At 35.1% G+C, this 19883-nt stretch overlaps 1 protein-coding gene across 2 annotated transcripts in view; it reads right to left on the bottom strand.

Annotated features, from left to right (window-relative positions):
• The window catches only part of CNTNAP2 (contactin associated protein 2), a 2074761-nt gene that overhangs the window by 1367382 nt on the left and 687496 nt on the right, over nucleotides 1–19883 (bottom strand). The gene's annotated exons all lie outside the window — the stretch shown is intronic.

The following is a 19883-nucleotide window of genomic DNA, read 5'->3' as shown; positions in this document are numbered from 1 at the left end:
GACTATAAAATGAAATTGTGAGCGTTTACTAGCCTTGTTATGGTGATCATTTCACAATGTATACAAACATTGAATTTTTATGTTGTATACCTGAAACTAACATAATGTGATATGTCAATTATACCTCAATCTAAAAAAAAATTAGCAAGTATTAGAGGACTGTCAGGGACTATCACTCAAAAGGCTTTCTTCTGAAAGAAATTAAAAAAAAAATGAAATTGCAAATTTTACTATAGATAGTGGCCTTCCTAAAGTGAATGACACTGATGTGGAAGAGTTCAAATCACACACACAAAAATGGTTAGACCAATCCTCATGAAGAAAAATTGACAGGAAGGATAACTTAAGAGGCATTTCAAAATAAAAGTATTTCAATAACCAACAGACTTCACTGGAACAACCGATAGTGCTCTTAAACTATTGTTAAAATGTCTTTCATTGTGACGATGCTGCAAAAGCAGAATGAAGCATGCTCTCAAACGATGTTACGGGAAGAATCATGTCAAAATTTGGCAGAAAATTAATTTGAAAAATTAAGAGTATAGCTGCAAATACAAAGTTCTGTTATAAATAAAAATAAACATTTCTTAATTTGTTTTATTTTTCTAGACAGAGTTCTAATGGATTCTCTTTTCCATTTAATTATGTCATGTTTCCTATCATAAGTCAGTTCACATTAATGAACTTTCCTCACAGACAAGTTACCTTCAATATCTTTTTTATACAAATTCCTCATTTCTGGCCTCAGGTTTCACCTTCAGACTTGGCTATCTCCATCTCCCTCTGTCCACTACTCTCTTAAATTTAATAGTGGTCCTGCTTTTTGGGCACTGAATTGGCCCTTTACCAATAAGTCCACTTTGTTCTGGTTTTGTTCTCCTGAAATGTGTGTTACTCTTTTTTATTTATGACTTTGGTGCCCCCTCCAAATCCTAACCTATTAGGCATATAACAGATGCCATACTTCCTAGAAAAAAATAATATATTTGATAAGTATTATTTTTGAAGCAATGTCAAAAGGAAGTGTTCTACACCTTCTTCCTACCTGTGTGGCCTTTTAGCATTCTGAGGTTGAAGGAAAGTACTAGTGTCCCAAAATTTGAAGGAAAACATGTATGGACAAGACATGGTCCTAGACCCTCTGAGACTAATAATCACTGCCTCCCCCAAAGGCAATCACAATACCTGTGCCTCTGCCCTCACCCTCGTGTCTATGGTGATACAGAAATAGCAAACGCCTTGTAGGTCCCCACACAAGCTCTATGTGCTCTTCTCTGAGCTTTTAATTCTTCACACACACACACACACCCTATTCCCATTCCCTTGACTCACTCTCATTCATAATTCAAATCCACCGGGACCCTATCTCTGACCCACAGAAGGTCACTGTGCAGCCTCTGAAATATGTGCATTTTCAGGTAGCACCTTGAACCTCTGAGCCTCACAAAGTACCTGACACACAGCAGGTAACTAATTATTGTGCTCATTCAACAAACATCCTTAACAGCAACAGTGACATGCAGCACATCCTTTGAAATACTAAAACAAGAGCCAGACTAGGTTGGTAAAAAGAGATGTTTTGCGAAGAAATAGAAATTGGCCATACGAATAACACAAATACAATTTTTCTAGTGGCAACTCATTATAGTTCCTCCTTGCTCTGTGTCAAAATCTGTCCCCTGCCTAAAATTCTTGTTGTGTTTGTGTAGAGAGGAGCGGGTGGGAATGGAAAGGGTTATTTCCAGTAATATTAGTTTAAACTACACACCGTGTACAGCATGAATAGGCAGTCACACAAGGAAGTCATGTTGAAATTCACCTGCTGTATTGAAAAGTCATCAAGTCACACAAGGAAGTCATGTTGAAATTCACCTGCTGTATCGAAAAGACATCAAGAATTCTCTAGTGATAGGAGTTTAAATCAATAATTACTTAAACATTTAGATATGTGAGCTACCCAAGGATTAGGAATGGGGAGTCTGGCACAATTTCTCATGGGTCAGAATATTGGAAAGAAGCAATAAGTAAAATATAACTGTTTTGTTGGAATAGCTAGGAAAAAAGAATGTTCCCATTTGAAATAAAAGATGACTCAAACTTTGGTGGAAATGTGCTTTTCCCCAGACAATACTCCTCAGATAAACAGATACACTGAACCATTTGCTTGTCTATTGTATTTGCTAGGATAATACAGTATTCTCAAGACCATCATTTAAGTATGTGAAAGAACTTCCCTGAACATTTTATACACATCGCTCTTCAAAGATAGATGTTAAGTCTTCTAGTTATTATCTCCTAATGTGCATACAATGTATTCGGCATTTACTTTGATATGTTTGGGATGCATTCATACCTTCCGGGTAAAGCATGTGCTATTCAATTTAGAGGCCTTAAACAAGCGCCCAGTATTTTTGAGAGCTAATTAAAACTTCATTATTAATACAACAGCCATACCACATTACTGGCTTGATAAGAAACCCAATAACTGGTAGTGTCTATGTACGTCTTTCACCTGACAAATAATTAAGTCGTGTGGAACCCACTGCCCCCTGGAATCTCTTTTTAACCAGAAAACAAAATAGTAAGAACAGTAAGCATGAAGTGCAGGGTTGATTTATGTTAAAGTGGAGGCAAAGCCTGGATTCTGTCACAGATTTTCAAAGTTTTAAACTTTCCTTTTCAGTCAGAAACATAATTATATTTGAAACACTTATTTCACAAAATTTACTTTTTTCGAAGGGTGTACATAAAGTTACCTTTTTTCTCTTGTGATAGTTGTTTTCATACAGATGGATGACATACATTTCAATGAAGAATTCAATAAATAAAAAATGAACTTAATAATTTAACCTGCCCAAAGGGGAAGACAGATAGGTACTAATATAATTAACTCTATTTTTTTTTATTGATAAATCCTTAACAGTTGCTTTAATATAAGTTGGCATCCTCCCATCAGCCAACATTGCTTCCAGGCAATTTTCACACAGACATCATGTTGTGTTATGGGAGTGGCAATGAACTTTAATATTGTTGAGAACAAAGCATAATTAGGAAAGACATTTTTGGGGGAACAGCAATATGTGATGAATCAAGTTGCAAAGCAAGAGTTACAGCGTGTTGTTTAAATTTATTTATGCTGATAAAACTTAGAAGAAAAATATCCTAAATTTTTCACAGTTTCTCCATGTAAATAGATTACTGTCATTGACTTAGGATAATTTTAATTAAATCATAAATTATATTAATTATAGCCCAAACACACCCATGTCAACTACTTAATTGTAAATATTATAATAAGAATAGGGATATCAAAGGTTAAAGTGATTGTCATGGAAACATAACCCAGAAAAGGGAAATCAAATCAGAAAATATTTCTCAGCAAATGTTCCTCAAGTCCTTGCCTCAAAATACAACAACTTTGTTGACTGTGCCCAAAATACAGTAACTTTTCTTACCTGTAACTATTTATACTAGCCTATCTTTGATGATTGAGCTAAAGTAGCTGTTTATGAAGTGACATGAGTAAACAAAATTAGGAAGCAGGAATTAAATAGCCCTATTATTTAATTGCAAAGACACATACTAGAATTACCTAACAATTAAGGTTTGGGATCTTCATTTCCTATTGCAGATTTTACTTTCATCTTGGACTGTCCTTGCACTTGTGCATGTACTTAAGACGTATTAGCCTGAAGCCATTCCAATTTTCATCATTAAGAAAGTTAAAGAGGTAGATGGAAAACTATCAGGGGAAGACACAAGAATTATATGAAAAGTAGCATTAAATTCCTTACATAAAGCATTCTGTTATTATGGTAGGACAGTACCTCAGAATGACAACAGAAATCGGTGGATTTTCTCAGAATTTTATATATATATATATATATATATATATGAAAGAAAAGAAGAATAATGTGTTAGTTCGGATCCACTGAGAAGCAGACACCAAAATAGTATTAATTGTGTAATTTTTTTGGAGGGGGTCATTGTACATCTGGATACAAGGCTTTTGCTAGATTTATGTATTGTGAATGTTTTCCCAGTCTGTGCTCTTGTCTTTTCATTTTTGTAAGGGTGTCCTATGAAGAACACTTTACAATTTTATGTATTATACTTCTAACAATTTTTCTACTATTGCTACTACGTTTTGTGTCCTAATAAATTGTTGACAACTCCAAGATGGTGGATATTTTCCCCTATGTATTCTTCTACAAGTTTAAAAATAGTAGTTTCTACCTTTAGGTGTATGATCTATTTTTAGTTGTTATATAGAGTGTGAGGTAGAAGTCAATGTTTATTTTCCCCATATGCATATAATTGTCCCAGCATCATTTGTAGAAAGCCTATCCTCTTCCTCATTGAATTGTGTTGGTAGCTTTGTTAAAAGTCAACTATCCACATACATGTTTGTTTTTTTTTGTAGAATCTCAATTTTTTACCCTTTACCTATGCGTCTATGTTTACATCTGTACCACACTGGCTTTATTACTATAGCATTATGGTAATTTTTGAAATTCTTAAAAATCTTTCAATTTTTTTTTCAAAATAGTTGTACATATTCCAAGCCTTTTGCAGTTACAAGTAAATTTTAAATCATCTTGTAAATTTCTAAAAAAAAAAAAAACAAAAAAGCCTTTTAGAAATATGCTAAGAATATATTGCATCTATAGATTAATTTGTGAAGTATCAATACATTCACAATAAGGTGTCTTTCAATCAATGAAAATGGCATATCTCTTCAGTTAAATATACTTCTATTTCTTACAAAAATATTTTGTAATTTTAAGTGTAATTTTTTATTATATTTTTTACATTGTGTTTAACTATTGGCATTTTAAGTCTTTGATGTTATTTTAAGTGATATTACCTTTGTAAGTTACATTTTGCAAATGTTCGATGCTAGAATATGAAATATTTTTTGTATTAGTCTTGTCTCCTGTTACCTTGCTAAAGTCAGTCATTACTTATAACAGATATTTTTAAAAAGATTAAGGTTTTTTAAGTGGAAAATCATATCATCTATAAATATGGACAGGTTTACTTCTTCCTTCCCCAACTTTATACTTCTATTTATTCTTGTCTTATTGCACTGGCTAGGAGCTCCAGCATAACACTGAATAAAAGTGTCAAAACAGATGTTCTTTTCTTGTTTATAAATCCTGGGGAAAACACTGTTTTTCACCATTAAGTATTACCTCGGTGATAGGTTTTCATAGACGCTCATTAACAGTTTGATGTAGTTTCCTTCCAACCCATTTTTTGTTGAGAGTGTTTTATCATTAATAGATGTTGGATTTAGTCAAATGATATTTTTTTACATCTATTGAGATAATTACATATGATGATTTGCATTGATTGATTTTTGAATGTTGAACCAACCTTGCTTTCCTAGGATAAATCTTAGTCATAATATATTATCTCTATATAAGTATTGTTGGATTTAATTTTCTAATTAATTTTTGTGTCTATATTCATTATAAATATTGATCTGTAATATTCCTTTCTTGTAATTTTTATCTGGCTTTGGTAAATATTATAATGCCCTAAATTGTTGAAAGAGGACTGTAAAGCTATTGAATGACATTATATATCGAGAAAGATACACAGTTTAAAATGTCTAACAATAACCACCAAAAGTGTTAGAGAATTTCAATTCTAAAAAAAAAAAAAAAAGGAATAAGAACACACTATAACTTCAAATGTAATCTCAAATCAATAGCATAGAAGGCAAAAAGGAAGGAAGAAAACAGAATTACAAATCTCTTGATAAATATAGGTAAGCATTTAGATATTTGTTTAAGGTGAGCCTTGTTTCTTGGATTTGTGTTCCCATTCTCTAATAGTTAACTAATACATTTTTCCTTAATTAGTCTGCAAGGAAATGCTAGCAAGTATTTTATCTTCAAACTATCTTTTGAAACCCTAAATTGCCTAGCTCAGTATTTGGGAAATGGTATGTGCTCAGGAAAGCTTTTTTGATTCTTCTCAAGGTTAAATATTTGGTTGGTAAATGTCTAGTAACAAGGGAGGAAAAAAAATAGCATATTTTTTCATTAGGATTATATGTATTATATATTTTCATTCAAGTCTGATAATTCTTCCCTTAATTAACCATCAGTGACTTTTACTGAATCACATTCTGTATTTAATTAGTATTTCTGAATTGAGGCTATTTCTCATTTTACAAGCTAACTGTGGAAATACCTTTTAGACATTTGACTAATACTTTAATTAAAGCATAGAGTCATATGAAAGATATACCTCTTACCTTTGATAATTATCAGTTATTGATAATTATCCATCTCTACTGAATAAACTAGTAGCATGATTATATAGTGGCAAATAAGGATTATAAGCAAATAATTATCTAATGCTTTAATAAAACTCCTCCTTTCACTTTATTTTCTTTAGTTATTTATACCTTTGTTTTAGCAAAAGAAAAAAAGTCACCTTTCAGTACAGTCATAAATGCCTACTGCTGAAAGATATTTTTATAGATTTGAGTATGTAAATTTTTCATTTACTGATTTTCTTTGAAATCCATGTTCACTGTTCACTTTATACTTTCACATAACTACTGATCTAAAGAAGGGTTTTTCAAGTTACCAAATAATTACCTCTTACAAAAAATGCATTAAGCAATTAAAAGTTCACTAATTTTTCCATATTAAAGATCACTGTATAAGACTGTATGCATTCAATACAATAGCAATAAAGTATAAATCTGCATGCATTAAAGTTTACTCAAGCACAAGAATGAGTATAACACTGGTTTATTTCTGAATCTAAGATAGCTTAATAACTGGAGGTACCAGAATGACCACATTATACCCCAGAGTCTCTGCAATATCACTGGACCATGCAGAGCCATGTGGAGAATGACATGTCTGTATGCATGGCTGCACACAAGTACAAGAATATGAGTGCACATGTATGTTTCATAGAATTTTGAATTCCTAGCCAAGTTAGTTTAAGAAAATCTTCAGATAAAAAATGAAAATAGCATCTAATTAACTGCACTTGCTTTAACCTTTGAGGGCTCTCTGCAAAGTCTTAGACAGCCAAGCAACATCATGCCTTTCCCCCAAGGTACAAATACAAATATTATGAATAACTATTAGTTCTCATTCATAAGGAAAATAAATGTGTTGCATTGAGTATTATTATTCTCGGATAAGATTCCCAGATGTCATGGGGCATTTGTAGCATTACTGTTACAAGGAAACATGATAAGAAGTGATTCATTATTCTTTCTTCAAGAGATAACACAGTACTATGCAAAAGTGGCCAAAATATACAATTTTTTCACTTTCACTGTCATAGCGAAAGGTCCTGAGATCACGGATTCTCTAATGTTACAAAATCTGAAAATGATATTGGAACATGACATAAGATTTAAAGCAAAGAATTCATTCAATATATCAAATACTATATTCCTTAATTGTTAAAATACAGAATTAATTAAATAGAATAAATGGCTCTAACATGAATGGGTAATCTAAAGAATTGGCAGGGGAAAAAGTTCTAGTTTCTGAAGTCTTATCACTGCCATGGACTTTGCATTAGATCAATTATTTTATCTTTATTTTTCTTAACATTTTAACTGAGAAAATGAGCATGTTAGCCTGTATCCACACGAGGATGCTTCATAGGATGAATTATTAAAAGGGTTGGCAAATGCTTTTTAATTAAAATGGTTACACAATTGCCAACAAATAATAACCCCTTCATTCAAAATCGAATGCCAGAGGTTAACTAATTTGCCAAGGTCTCAAGCATTATTTTTTTTTTAATAGAGCTTTATTGGAGTTTAATTACTTCACAATACTGTGTTAGTTTCTGTTGTACACCAAAGTGAATCAGCCATATGAATACATATGTCCCCATATCCCCTCCCTCTTGAGCCTCCCTCCCATCCTCCCTATCCCACCCCTCTAGGTCATCACAAAGCAGCCAGGTGATCTCCCTGTGCTATGCTGCTGCTTCCCACTAGTTAACTATTTTACATTAGGTAGTGTATATATGTCGATGCTACTCTCACTTCGCTCCAACTTTCCCCTCCCACCCCGTGTCCTCAAATCCATTCTCTATGTCTATGTCTTTATTCCTGCCCTGCAACTAGGTTCATCAATTTTCAGACTGTTAAATACATTTACCTCTTAAATATTTATGAAGCACCAAAGTTCCAAAATTCAGTAAATTATATAAAAGTATGTGCTCTTCATTTGATCAGATGTAATTTTGTTCTTTAGTCATTTCATGTGGGCAGGTGAAGCAATGTTAATACAACCCTGATAACCTTGATAAAAAAGACATACCAGGGCCATAGAACGTTTGAGCTGCAGTACATGTTTTAAAACAATCTCACTGAATGTTGATAGTCTTCTGATTATAGGCCTTAAAATAGGATATTTTCATAGTTACCCATGCTTACAGAAAGACTCACAGTCTCCAGGTATCAGGAATTTAGGCTTAATTAGAATAATACTAACAATAGCACTTATAATACTACTTTATTCTTTACTAATGGCTTTCTATTGATTTTATCAAATAAGCAATTTTATACAATTGTTGGGCACTTAAGAAAACAGCTCATTATAAGATAATTGCTAAATTTTTGAGGTTTAAAATATGTGTAAGAAAATAAGAGATTAAAGAAAAATGTGAAAACAAAATGAAAATCCACATAATGCAAAAATAAGCAAACAGCAAAGAAACAAATTCAGCCCACAATTTTGCCATTTATGGGTGTTCTTTCAATAGTGAGTGTGACAGCTGGCCGCCAAAAAGAAGAAGAGGTACAAAAGCATGGCACTGTGCATCACGGTTATTGAACTTCTTTTCACTCAGAGAAGAGTTTTACTGTTGTGGGGTTAATTCTACCCTTAAAGCCCTGGAACATATATTTTAACAGATTTGACCAACAGTATCACACTTGATAATAATGAATTATTGTTTTCTGTTTCAAGAGGTATTTTCCATTTATTTAAACAAGAACTCTAAATGAACTTAGATGGCTTATTTAGGTTTAGAAAGTACATTTAAATCTAATATAGTTGATTAATATATGTTTACTTGTAAGTTAAAGAAAATAGAGTATCTTCTCTTCAATCTTCATAGGAATGATCAGAAGACAAAGAGGAGGTATTTTTTCTTTCAAATGAATATGCTCCTATCTCATTTGTGTTCTTGTTGGACTAAGAGGCTGTTGCAGAACTTTCTGACAACCAAGTAACATATGGCAGGGTGCCTGGCACATGGCAGGATCTCTATATACGGAAACACATTTGTCCCCAGCCCACAAACTCTGTCACCCACAGATCCTTTCCACTGGCTCCTCCTCTTATTCTGCAAAGAGGTTCAACTTTTTTCTAACCTCAAAAAAAAAAAAGTTATTTATTTTCCCAAGTTACTTATCTTCTTCTCTCCCTCTCATTTTCCATCTCCAATTATTTTTTAAAGTATGCTTTATAATCACACCTTTATATTCTAATTAGCTGTCGTCTTCATGAGGGTAGAGACTACATCTCTTTTATCGCTCATTGTTCATTGTGTTCTCTGTTTTATAAGAATGAACTTGATAAATATTTGTTAATAAATGAACCCTCAACATGTATGTGTACTTATGTGACTTCTCTATGCATTATTCTATTTAAAATCCTGTTTTTAAGTTTGGCCATGAACCCACCTCTAAAAGCAATCTCAAGTCTCATGTTCTTGCAGTAACTGACTCTCCCTCCTCCTCTTCATGCTAGTTTTCCTAATATTTCTGACTACATTTTTGTTTTGTTTTGTCTTGTTTTAATTTTCTCTTGCATGGTTTCCTAATCTGACAACTGAATTTAGAGGTTTCCCTTGTATTTATCATTGGCTCTCTCTTCCCTTTCTATTTACCCATGGAGTAATCACATATAATATTTTCTTCTTCATTGATTACTCATGGTTTATGGCTCCCATATCTCTATTTTCAGCTCTGCTCTTTCTCCAGAGCTTGAGAATTCAATGTCTATTGGCCTGCTACACACTTTCTAGATAAGCCACTTTCAGTTCAAACCTACGGACTCCCATCTTTTCATTCTTGTCCTCCAGGCATGAGAAGGTGCAAATTTCTGTAGGTTTTCATCCAGCCCTCTCTGCTATTTGCCTTGCCAGTCCCCTATCTCAGGCTCTTCGTATCACTCCCCAAGTTATTTTTTTATTCACCCTGATCCTGACAAGTACTTCTATACTTCTATATGCTTTATGCTTCAAAGCTATGAGACAAAAAACCTGTTTTCTAGGGGTATACCTAGAACATAGCTTAGAAAGACTTCAGAAAAAAGGTATGAATTAATAATACATTAAGACAAATAAGTTCTTACTAGAATAAACAATGAAAGTAATCAAGGGTTTCAAATGTAAATAATAATTTACATTTCTTAAATAATTTCCTTATATCTGTAACTTGTTTATATTTACATTTATAAATACTCAGTCAGTAAATATGTGCATAGTTAACTTGAACATTTATCTTGGTTTTAAGAAAAGTAAAAGTGGTTGGAGGGATAGGCCTTAAGGGCTTCACATCTATGCCCTGTGGAGGTCAGCATGCCCGAAGACAATGACGCTGACAAATTGATATGGTGACAATTGCTCAAACTGTAGCTACAAGACACTTGCGTTTTGGAAGACCTTTGAGGAGTGGATGGAAAAGGAAGTTTTCTCAATTTTCCATTCTGAGTGATAGGTGATGGTTGGTGGTGGTTGCCTGGAGGAGTACGCTAAAGTAGCTTTTGAGGTTGTCTCCAGGCTCAGTAGGAAAAATTGCAATAATCAGACAGTAATATCTACATGGGCACTAGGGATGTGAATGATGGTTGGTTCAATGTGGTAGCACTTTACTGGTTCAAACTAACCTTCTTCAGGCTTCCATGCACTATCACATCCTGATACTTGGTGAATGTTCTCTTTAATCCTGTCAGTTATGATTTTATAGACTGTGGCTTTATTTCCACTTGTTTTTATTCATTTTCTTGATTTTACTTATCCTTTAGAATTTTCTCTATATTACATATTTTTGCAGAAGGAGCATATACCAAATATTACCATATATTCCATCATTCCATCAAGGTACAGACCTACCTCTGGTTAATTCAATTCTAATACGATCCAATTATGGCATCTTACTCATATATTCATCTTCTCTCTCTCTCTCTCTCTCTCTCTGATACTATTCTTTCTAATATTCCAAACTCCTCTGATCTCTTTGGTATTAGTGCCACATTTTGCCAATATTCTCTTGAGACAAAAGAATTACTTCTGGGCTCATCAATTAAAGTCGACAACATGAAAATGTTTGAATTACATTTCTATATGTTTATTTACTTTTACCTCTTATTTGCACGTTTATCTGCACTTTCGAAGAACTAAAGAAAATTTCTGAAAATAGTCTTCATCTTTTAAAGTTACCTTTGCTGAAGAACTGAGAATTCCTCAGTTCAGGAAATATATGAAAATCTAAGAAAGAAAATCAATGCGGCATTGTTCCATGTTTTTCATTTCTTTTTGACATCTTTAAATGTTTGAGTTTCTCAAGGTTCACTGTCATAACTTTCTCATCTCTATTCTCTTTCACTGGTTATGAACATGATTATTATGACTTTAAATACCATCTACATGTTCATGACTCCCAAATTTCTCTGTCTAGTCCAGACTACATACTAGTTCTAGACCCTTTCATCTGACCAACCCTTAGGCAGAGACAATCATCTATCCAAATTCATGCTCCCCCTTCCATTGTAAAAGGTTGTAGCTGGGCAGTGGCTGACTAACCATACCTACAGATCCAAGCACACCCTTCCATAGAGCTGTGGCCACATGCCTAACTCTCTCAATTGAATGTTAGTGTAAGTGATGTGTATTCCTCCCTGGCCACGGCTTTTAAGAAGTAGGTTTGTCTTTTCCAGTCTATCTTCTTTCAAGCTACTAAGATGGAACTCAAGATAAACCTTGAAAGCTACATCTTGATAATATTGGTATCCAAGGTGACTTTTGAAGTGTATCTTGAATATGTCAGAACTTGAGAAGCGTCTCTGAATGACTGGTTGCAATAAAACTGTCACCAGCAAAGCCCATGGACAATTGCCAAGAAATAAACATAGAATCTGGGTAATAAAATAAAGTCTAACCTTTTTTTTTTGTTTCCTTTTCCTTCGTGCTTAGTCTAGTTTCACTTGCTCATATGGTGCCATGTGAAGAGGCCTTGCACCCAGCACTTCAGACCAGAGTTCCTGGTGCGAAAAATGGCTACACCAGTACCTCAGCTCGGTGGGCTGTGTGCAGAATTACTGCACGTGACACCACAATCCAAGATGGTGGTGGCGGGCTGTGCGCAGAGAGGCTGTGCACGACACCTCAATCCAAGATGGCGGCACCTGGCGCTGGGATCCGGAGCGTGAGCAGCACAGCCAACTCTGAGAGAACTCCAGCCTCTCCCTGCTGATGAGATCCCTATAAAGCAGCCCTCTCTGTGGCCTGTTGAGAGAGGATGCTTTCTAGAGGCCAAGCTCGAACCTCTCCGTTCTTCGACCAAAGAATAAAATTGTCCTTTGCCTCTAAACCAAACTCCGTCGCTTCTGTTGGCTCAAACTACACCAAGCAGGAGGACCCTTGCTGGGGACCGATTAGGGAAGGTCTATAACAGAACTACCCCCACTTTCCAGGAACCCTGAATTGGACTGTTGGTGGGTGTTGCATGTGAAAAAAGAGACATTCTATTCTCACTGAGCAATAACTCATTTGGGGACCCTGCTGCCATTTGCTAACTAATATGTGGCCATATTCCCCTGTTTCACAAGTATCTCACACTGATAAAGCTCAAGCTTGATTTTTGCTCCTAAACCTGCTCCTCTTCCACTCTTTCCCATTTCATAAAATAATTTTTATATACTGACTATGTTTCTGGTAATGTTCTAAGTGTAGTAAGTATATTTATTCATCTAGTTCTTACAATAACTCTATGAGAGAGGTACTGTTTTTAACCCAGATGTTACCAATGAGGAAGCAGAAATACAAAGACATGAAGTAATATAACAAAGGTCATTCAGCAAGTAAGCCTCAATGACAGGAATCAAATCCACGGTACTGGCTGCCTGGCCCATTCTCTTCAGCGTTTCACTATACTGCCTCTGATTCTCGGGCAAGGCTTTTAACCAACAAATATATTATTTTTAAAATAGTTGGAGGAGTTGGAGTCAAGAAAAATATGGGTAGGAGATGATAAGACTAGAGGTAAAATTAACACATAGAAATATTTTGACCATATGTTAAACAATACTACAGAGGGAGGTTTGAAAAAATCGCTTTTAACCACCCAACTCATCCCTAAATTACTTAGTTGACAAAATAAAGAAAGAAAATGGGTTCACAGTATTAATATCATTTCCTGAATGAGGAAATAAAAACTACTTTTTCAAGTTTTTAGAATTCTAATATCAGAGAAAATATTTTTCATTTTTGTAGTCAAGAGGATATCAGAGGATAGAATATTCTAGGTAGAGTAAATATCCAGTGCAAAAATCCTAAGGCAGGGGCATTCCTGGAACATCCGAGCATCAGTGTGTCTGAGTGAGTAGGGGGAGAGTAGTAGTTGAGATAAGAGAAGTAACAGGGAATAGAATCTTGTAAGTCCTTTTAGGCAATCATAAGGACATTGGCTCTTATGCTAAGTGAAATGTTGAACAATTGTAGGGTTCTGAGCACAGAGTAGTTACATGATCTGCTTTACATTTTAAAAGGATAACTCTGGCTGTTCTGTTTGCATCTGTCTATATGGGGGCATGGGTAGAAATAGAGAAATCTGTTGAAGTTCTTATAATCATTCTTATAATCATTCCCATGTCAAACGAGAGAGGCAATAAGTAATTTGATTATAGATCTATTTTCACGGTTAAGTAACAGGATTTTCTAATGGATTGTATATGAGGTGTGAAATGAAGAAAAGACTCAACAATATCTCCAAATGTTTGTCCTGATCACTCAGAATAGTGGAGTTCACATCAAGGGAGATGGAGAAGGTGAATATATGCTATTTACATTCAAAAGACCGATTGGGATCTCCAAGGAAGTGAGTAAGCATAGCTGAAAAGAAAAGAAAACCAAGAACTGGGTCCTGGAGCATTCCAACAGTTAAAAAATGTCCTGGTTACAAGGAAAATCCAACACAGGAGACTGAGAGGGAACAACTAGCTAAGTAGAAGGAAACCCAAGAGAATGTGGTACCTGGAAATCAAAGAAAGTATGTCACAGAGGAGGAAATGTTGAACTCTGTTGAATTATGAAGACTGGTCCAGTACAATGATGATGGAAGAATGACCACTGATGGGATAGGGACAGTGAAAGCCAGCTTGGAGTGGTCTAAGAGAGAATAGAAGAAGAGAACTGAACAGAGAAAGTCAAAAAATTTTTGGAGGAATTTTTGCAACAGAGAACAAAGGGGTAGAGCAGTCACTGGCGGGCATCAAGAATAACTTTTTAAAGTCTAAGGAAATAACAATATATTAAAATGCTGAAAGATCTAGAGTGAAAATGTGACAAGTGAGAAGGAGGAAAGAGTTTCTAAGGTTGTGTCTCAGAGTACATACCATGGATTGGGACCTAATGCATAAATGGTAGGATTGGATGTAGGTAGAGGCATGGATGTGAAGTCCAGCTCTGTCCATCATGGGGCTGCACCACCCCAGGCTGGCAGCAAGAGGAGCAGAGAGTGCAAGGCTCCAGGGGAGCTAATTTGGGGGCCAGGCCTGGGAGTGTTATACTTGACTGCCCCCCATGTTCCATTGGCTACAGAGTCAAATGGCTACGCCCAACTCAAGGGAGGCCAGGAATTGGGCTGTGTGACAAGGAAAAAAGGGACATGGGTTTAGTGAACAGCTAATCATCCTCTCCCACACCTTTAGTTCCTTGATTCCCAAAAAGACATCAATTGTAAGACTTATTACTGATTAAGTAACAGAAATGTAATGAATAAAAGGGAAAAAAGGACACTTACAGTACTATCTACCTTAAGATATATCCTAATTGAATAATGTTAATATGAGGAAATATCTGTTGATTATTGCCTATTCTGAGACAATACACTCTGCAGTGCCATTTGCTTTTACTTACCTTTAAAGAACTATTCCATCGATAATGTGATTTGAGGAAAGCTTCTGCTTTTGTGTTAAACTTGTTAGCTCAGTTATTCTTTAAAAGAACCTCCTAAATTATAATTAAAGTCAATGATAAATGAATGCCTTAATATTTAAGGGATCGTAAACATATTAAGTAAATCTCATGTTATTTTTTTGCTCTTGTTACATGACTGGGTTTTCATCAGAGAATTGAGGCTTGGGTTCAAGTTCAAGTATGCATTTAGTAGGGTGAGGCTTAGGGTTAGGAGTGGAGCTGCAGTTGAGTTTAGAGCCAGGGTAGGTGTCAGGTTCAGAGTTAGGGTTAGGGATTAATTTTGATAACTTTTGACTAATTTTGAGATTTTTTTTTGATTGATATCCTTGGTAACATTAGGTATGGATGTATAATGCTGTATTGATCTTATTCCGTCAACAAATTTGTTTAAATCCTATTAATCATGGAGACAGATCATGTTCTTTGTGCCCAAATCCCATTTTAGTGATGCTTTTTAAAATAAATTCTGACTCTGTCCTGCTTTTCTTTAAGATTTGACTTGCTCTTTGTTGAGGAAATTGAAATACATTTCCTAATCTCTGCTGAAGTAAACCTGAAAATCGAATGTCATTTTCTATGAATTGTCTCAAACTTTTACCTTTATGCTCAATCTCAATTGCTTTTAATACCATTTCATGCACAGGCTCTGAATCTACATCCTGTGTCAGGACTTTGGCCTTTCTTCTGAAGGTTTGGGAATCATCTGACATGTAAATGTAAGACCTACGTAGCTTTAAAGAGTTCACCCTTAGAGTAGTGTGCTCACATGATCACTTCCTCAATGCTGGGCTCTCCCTGGTATTCCAAATGCATCAAGGTTGAAAGAAAGGCATTTCTGCTGACATGTGCAACACTACATGAAATAATTGAGGAACAACAAATTGTATCTACATGAGAGACATATTAGTAAATTTAAATGATCATAATAGAAACATCAAAAACTGAAATTATGTTATTTATAAATATGACTACCTTTCAGGGATTGATATTATTAAATATGGGGTATTTATTTAAAGAACAACAGTTCATCTTAGAATGAATAAAAGAATTTCAGAGTTGGTAGAGAAATTAGAAAATGTTTAGAGCCAGCCCCCTGCAACTAGGTATAAATTTTGTTCTCATTGAGGCATGTTCTTTCTGATATCTGAACAGAATAAATAAATGCAGAGAATTTGCAAATCATATTTGCCTGAAAACCCTCTCCAAGAAACAATAAGTATTCCTTTGTCAAGAGAAACCTTTCATTTCTTCCTTGATCGCCCAATGTAGATCTGGGTGATTTTTCCAGAATAAGATCTAATTGTGATTTATTGTCTTCAGCCTAGGCCCTTCATGTCTCTTCCTACAGATGCTTTCCAAATACTGAATTATTCTAAGCCAATTTCATGTCTGTCTTATTTCTTTCCACTTTCAAACTTACTCTGACAAGCATGCCTTGTAGGAGTCTTTGAGTTCTTTGTGCCTGAGGGCATATTCACAGTCCGGTACTTTCAGAAGACTGTTGCCACCCCCTTCACCCTACAAATACTGTGGAACAAAAATGCTTCTACAGTGTAATGTTCTAAATAAATAAGTTTATTTTATTTTTGTAGTATCTTTGAGCAACTGACTACTGTCATCATTTTAATCAGAACCAGTCCTAGGTAACACTGTTATGTTGATAGGTTGGCTGTGGGGTTTTCCTTGTATCAGGCCTCCTCCTGTCAATTCTTTCTTTCTTTCTATCTATCTAGCTATCTCTCATCTCTATAGACTTAAGGATTCATATTTTTTTCCCTAAAGATTTGTAATCCACTACTGTCCTTAATTATTTTTGTGCTCAGATTGTCTGGATTTGGCCAATATAAATTTTTTCAAGCTGAGTCTTGTGGCCTTTTTGTCATTAATCCTCATTGCTTCCTTTCATTCTGAAATGAAAAGATGTTTCAAACTCAAGTTGTATGTTACTCGACCAAAATCATATATAATTTCTCCAAGCAGATCTGATTCCTTTTACAGGGTAATGGTATTAGTAACTAAGGTCTGCACTAGGTGTGCTCATTGTCATGGTGTCATAGTTTCTAGACCCATTCAATAGTCACAGCTAGGAAATACACACACACACACGTAAAAGTAGGTAGATAATATATGTATGTGTATATATATATGTAAGTATGTAGATACGTATATGCATATTCACACATATTTTTAAATGGGATTCTTTCTTGTTTTCTTTTCTTATTCTTTATTTCTTACTTCCTTCATAGTGAGAACCACGGCTCCCAACAACCATCAACATATTTACTCATTTGCTCCATCTATAATGTATTTAAATATCTTCAGAATTGCTTCAACCACATATACATGCTTTCTCATTTCTCATTTCTTACACGAATGTTAGTACATAATAAATCCTCTTTGCAACTTTTCTTTTTTCACTGAACAATGTATCCAGGAAATCCAGCCCATACCAACTCATAGAGATATTTCTCAGTTTCCTTTATGGCTGCAGTGTACCCATTTTGCGAATGTAGCCTAGTTTACTCAACCCATCTCCTGAATGTAGTCATATAAGTAGTTTCCAATATTCTGTCATTTCAATAATGCTGCAATGAATGACCTGTGTATATGTGTTTTCATGTTATTGGAGCCGTACCTTTAGGGTAAATTCCTAGAAGTGAGATGGTTGGTTTGAAGAGTAAATGCATTTATATCTATTGTATGAGCTCTCTATTCATATTTTTTGCTTCTGTTTCTACATTTCCTCAATTTTAATTGGGGAGACATTTTAGACATGGAAACTTTCTTTGTAATTGTTAACATCTATCATACACAGATGGCAATTATAAGTATAAAATTGAATTAAATTTAGTAGGTTTGGGCATCCATCTTACAAATAGGAAAAAAAAACCCAAACAAACCTAGGGGTAGCCAAAGATTGGCTTATCTGCCAGTTCCTACGCACATTAGCTGCACACAATGATGTCTGTTTTATATGCACTCATCTTTGTTCAAGCCATAGGCAATGAGAGCCAGACATGATGATTCTTTAGAATTATTCTCTTCATTAGCAAGTACTAGATTGTGCTACACCAGGTACCCATGTGTTAAGTGTGAATAGAGCCCCATGTATTCACATAAATGCTGCACTTACAGAAAGACTGAAATAATCCCCACATGGGTTGCAAGTAGGCTTTTAAGGTGCTTTGCTAAGTCCCCTGGTTGTTCCCTTTTCCTTGGCCCACCATTTTTCTCCTGTAATTGTTTTTGGTACAAGAGATCAATTCTGATCCTCTTCCCTCAGAACTGGACCTTGATTTCAAATCTGATTAAACTGTCTTCTAAAAGGTACTACTGAATTTTAATGGACATAGAGAAAAGTACACGTCAATTTACAGCTTGATGAATTTCCACAAGTGTGGCAAGGCCCTAGCTCGTGAAACAAACAATTATCAACACACCCAAAGCCTCTCTTCCAGTACCTACCCTTCCAGCCACTACCCTCATGCAAAGGAAACCATCATCCAGACTGCTTACAGCATAGGTTTTACCTGTTTATGCATTTTGTACGAATGGAAACGTAGAATATATAATATCTTCTTTTGTGTCACGTGTCCTCCTTTTGCACTGACTGTACTGCTATCCTGCTCTCAGCCTTTGTGAGATGAGAACCCTCTCTGTACTGTCACCAGGTTATCTGCACTGACCCGGGGTCCAGCTCAGATTCAAGTTGGCCACATATGCCTTCATTTGGCATTAGCTCCTTGACATCTCACTCGGCAACCCGGAGCTGCTTCCAGGTCTGAGGGTTGGGTACACTTTGCTGCCCTGGTCAGTATTCCCAGCCTTCCTCTTATTTACATGCTGCTGTGACCTTGGCTATATTTTCTCCCCTATGGAAATCCTGAGCTTTTCATGCGTTCCCACAATGGCATTTTTGACACTTTTCTCCTTTCAATAGACATAGATGTGTGCAACATTTGTCGGTATTCACTCAATAAATATAAATTAAGAAAATGAACATTATTGTTTAAGAAATGTGCATCTAATTATAACTACCTATACAAATATCCACTAAATCCCATAATTCAGTCAATCTGTTAACAAATATTTACTGAGCACATTCCATGTGCAAGATACTGTCCTAGCTGGGGAGGCCCAATGTTTAACAAGACAAATAAACCTCTCTGAGACCTTACATATAATCACCCACTGTTATATCTTCTTAGAGCAAAGACAATGGGGACACAGAAACCAAGAACCAAACTTGGTCTCTCACCTTCCCTGATCTTGTCATAGTATTTGACCCAGAAAGTATGCCCAGGTAAGTACTCAGGGAATGGTAGCTAGTATTAGAAGTGGTGCTTGATCTTAGTCAAAATGCCTAACGCCTCTGCACTTCAACTGAATCAGTTGAGAAATATATCTGATTCTATTACGTATCCACAGATTTTATATGATTGGGGGAAGATTAAGAGTTATTTAGTAGTAAGGGTTGAGTGAATGTGTGTGTGTGTGTGTGTGTGTGTACATGTTTTATTTCATTATCACTTACCCCAACTTCAAACATAAAATAATTACCTGAATAAAATTTCTTTGGTCTTTGACTTTAAAATAAAAAACAAACGACATTGACATTACTGCTTATTTTAAGTAAAGGTACAGTGTATACTCCTGTCTATTACTATTCCAAGAATAAA

The sequence above is a fragment of the Balaenoptera borealis genome (genome assembly GCF_965194805.1).
Source record: "Balaenoptera borealis genome assembly, chromosome: 7".
NCBI lineage: Eukaryota > Metazoa > Chordata > Mammalia > Artiodactyla > Balaenopteridae > Balaenoptera > Balaenoptera borealis.
This window is presented reverse-complemented; position numbering and strand designations above follow the sequence as displayed.